This window comes from Pteropus vampyrus, unplaced genomic scaffold (assembly GCF_000151845.1).
Source record: "Pteropus vampyrus isolate Shadow unplaced genomic scaffold, Pvam_2.0 Scaffold3, whole genome shotgun sequence".
NCBI lineage: Eukaryota > Metazoa > Chordata > Mammalia > Chiroptera > Pteropodidae > Pteropus > Pteropus vampyrus.
Window position 1 is genome coordinate 204,092 of NW_011888784.1, and position 4,263 is coordinate 208,354.

Genomic DNA, 4,263 nt, shown 5'->3' on the forward strand with positions numbered 1-4,263 from the left:
GGTTCTTATGTAATTAAAAATGAATAAATTTATAGGTTAAAAACAAGTAAAATTATTAAATAGTCATCAAATTAAATCAATTTATTTTAATGAATGACTTCCCCTCCACACACAGAAGACAAATCACTGATCCCAGAGTGAATATGGTACAAATTGCCACTAGTCAGATAGTTTACTCATCAGTTCCTCAGAAATTCTGTGGCATATATATCATAAAAGATCTAATCACAAAATGAGACTCTACTTTTAAAAAAAGATTCCTAAATTTGTATATTTATCCACATTTAGCTTTTGCCCTTTGGCTTCAAATTATTTGACTCCCCGTAATAGTCTCTGAAATTACAGACATGCACATATAATTCAAAGTCTTTTGTTTATTTTAGAATCTTTTACAAAGTTTTTCTCAGAGTGTTTTCTTCTCGGCTTTGCTAATTTCTAATTTATCCCTAACCTGTGGTAATTTTTAGCATAGTTTAAATTTACTTTCAATTTATGTAGAAAAGACTACTCTAAAGAACCCATTCTAACTATTTTATAATAAATTTGTTTGTAAAATGAATTTAAGTTTCACTTTTAATTAAGTCAAATTTATTGTTAAATATCTCTTGGGACACAGAAGCCTATCCACTTTTTCTAAGACTATAACAGTTGTTAATATTATGATTTTTTTTGTAATCAATGTGATCATATACTTCCACTGAGAAGAAAATGCGTTGCTCATTATTTCGAGAGTATACAATTTTTACAAAATGAATTAATTCGATGTATTCATCAGATATCTAATAACCTCTCCTGTGTTCCATGCAAGCCCAGCAAGAGGCACTGGGGATGCAATGGCGGACATGAAGAATATAGCCTTCTAGGCTGGTAGGGGAAGAAAGACAATTAATAACTAATTACAATAAAGTACAATAAATGGATAGGGAAATACCTACTTTAGTGTGTTGCAGAACACACAACCCACGGGGTTACAGGAATGGAGGTGCTGGAAGAGATCAGGTAAGGCTCCTTGGAAAAAGTGATGTCTAGGGCGAGACCAAAGGGATAAGCAGAAATTAGCCAAAGAAAGGTACTGGGTTGGGGTGGAGGTAGAAGCAAGCCAGGAGTATTTTCCACTTTAAGGTAGCAGCAAGTTCAAGGGTGAAGAAACCAGAAACATTAGGGCAGTCTGAAAGCAGCTACGCAGGCAAAGCTGTAAACTGAGACATTGGAAAAGCCACTTACAGCACGAGGTCTCCCGGCAAGATGTATTTTCTGATTGACTCGGTTATCACGCCTCTCCTTTTTCTGAACAGCAGCCATAGCTGTATTTCTCACAGATCATGTGTCCTAGCATTCTGGTGTTTTGTAGACAGAATTAAGGCTAAAAACCACTGGGTAGCCTGTTAAACGGTATCGCAGGGCTTTAAAACTCAAAGATCATTTTCTTTCTACTGGTCATACTGTTTTCTGTTTTAAGAAGTTAAACCAAAGTGTCTTCCCATCCCGTAATCCTAAGCGCTTAATAGTACCAGCCACTTACCTATAGCTAATGTAACAACTAGCATAAAATTTTTAAAATATCAGACACTACTTTCTGAAATAATTTCCCTCAGGAGGTTCAAAATTTACCTCTCCTTGTTTTCTCTTGTCTTTCAAGTAATTAACTCTTTTTTTTTTTTTTTAGTTCGAACTATGTGGTGTAAGATTCTCTGTAGTCATTCCAAGTAGAAGGTCTTGAAAGAAAAATTTGTATTTATATTGCATATACATGAAAGTGTCATTTGGCCTCCTGACATGCCATGCCAACAGCATCTCGTTTTAGGTGGGAATTAGGTGAACAGTAGTTGAGCCAAATCAGTGAATCATAAAACCTGCTAACTGGAGCTGGAAAATGTTTTTTCACTATGCCCTCACTCCTATTTAACATCTTGATAAATTCTGACCATACTGTTTTGAAAAAAAAAAAAAGTAAGGTTTTCCAATATTTAAATCCTTCTTTCATTGAGTATCTTATCACATTCAAAAATTTAAATGCAGGTTATATATTTGTCAATAAAATATATAAATTTCAAAAAACAGCCATTATCTCCCAATAGTTCTTGAATTTGTTCTGTTTTTCTCAATAAAAATTCAAACACACACCTTTTTTTTTGAAAACTACTTTTTCTTTAATGGCTTACCCTCAGCTTTACTTGGTAAACAATAAGAAGAGAAATATTTTAAAAAATGGACAGTTTTCCTGGTGTGACAGTTGGTGCTTCAGCACCTGCTTTTACACCTGGGAGGCAGAGATCAGAGGCTGTTAAATCTCTATTGTTTGTTTAATGGACCAGATTTCATACATAATTTTCATGTTGTTGTCTTTCACTTCTTCCATAAGATGAGGCCGGCAAGATCTCTTCTATTGTAAGAGAGATAAAATCGAAAAATTTAGTTACAACTTTACTGCCTGAGAAAGGGTTGCTATTTTTTGAGGAGTGGTATAAACTACATTTCCCCAGAATTGTAAAAGGTTTATTATTTGTCCAGTATTTTAATGGAAACAAAGCGATCTATTTCTTAGTTATTTAGTAGCATCTATTCTCAATACCTTTAGGGTCTCTAGTCCCGTGAGAATTTGTTTCCTTAATTAGATTGTTTTCTTCTTTTAGTGGGAGAATAAGTAAGTGGTGGGTATTTTTTTTTTTCTTTTTCATACTTTGCTTTATAGTATCACAGCAGAAAAATTCAAGTGTGACCAAAAAAAGCTTTTGAAATGTCTCAATAAGATTTTTCTTAACAGAAGGTACTCTAAACTGTACCTACTGGGATTTAGCAAATGGTATCTGGTAGTAGAAGCCAAGGTAATTACCTTAAGTTTATAGTGATTTATTCCTTTAAACATGTGCTTATATGCACAATATCATTTGTCCTATATCCTTGTTTGACATAGCAGGGAAAGGTAAAAATTTCCCAAAGTATATCTTTTCCCATCTATTGTCTCAACAACCATTTCTACTAAAAATTTGGCTCATGTTTACCCTTTAGTTGTAATCAGGTGTGAAAATCAACGCCCTTCTTAGCGTGTTTGTCATGCAAACTTTGATCTCTCATTTCTCTTTACTCCTTTACCAGAGCCTTAATTGTAGGTGTTCCTTGAGATTGAGTTATTGGTTCCTCTTTCTCTTCTAGGTAGATTTCCTGAAGGAAGCTATAACTTAATGTATCTCAAATCAAGGACGTTAAAAGAAGTCTAAAGTCAGGCTCAGAGACAGACAAATTTGTGTATATGAGTTGGTGTCTGCATATATTACAAAGGCAAATCAAATAAATTTTGATTTTTCATTTTTATAGTAATCAATTTTTTTTTCCATACATTAAACTTGGCCCTCAACCTTTAGGTCCCATGTGTACAAAAACTGAAGATAGTTTATCACCAATCTGGTAAAATGTACTCTACATTTTTGTCTTCCAAATGTTTCATAATATATGACCTTGGATTTCCATAGCACATTTCCGTAAGTGCTAAACAACAGATAGAAAATGTCCTTCTCTAAAATTTAAATCAGTTTTATTATTCAATTTGGAATTGTTCTTTAAAATTTCTCCTAAATGGAGTGGGCAAATCCAAATGAATTCCACTCAGATTCCTAAAGGCTTGTGACAGTGTGTTAAGCTGGTCTTTCAACATAAGGGAGTGTTTACCAAGCCAAAGGCCATTGATGTCTGCCAAAGGTCATTAGTCAAGAAAGTCCAAATTAAGAAAAGGTCCTAAGAAATTTGGTAAATTCTAGATGGATTCAGGGATTCCGGTCATTTTAAGAACTTATGGGTAACCCCCGTAGTACTGGAGTGAAATGTTCCAAGCTGTCATTTACCTTCCAATAGCCTTATAAAGTTCTGAGAGGATAATCAACCCAGCGTCCCCAAGGCCCGGAAGCCAGACTCTGGATAATAGTGACACTAATCTAACACGACGTTTTGACTCACTCCTTCCATCGGAGGGGCCTGGCAAGCTTAGGTGTAGAGATGCGGGAAAAGGGGCATCTATTATCCGGTTAAATGAATACTCGAGCGAGTGAATATAAAATGAGATAAATTTTGTTCGTTGTTCACTAGCTGAGAAGTGCCGGTAAAATCACACAGTGGGAGGTTAGCCCTATTTGAAGCTTAGCAGCCACAGTATCTCTGACGCCCCTTCACAAGCGACTAAGGGTACGAGCCACCTGCAGGCATCCGCGAGCCGCGTGCAGACGGGGGCCGGAAGGGCGCAGCCGGAGGAGGAGCCAGCGGGGCCGGGGG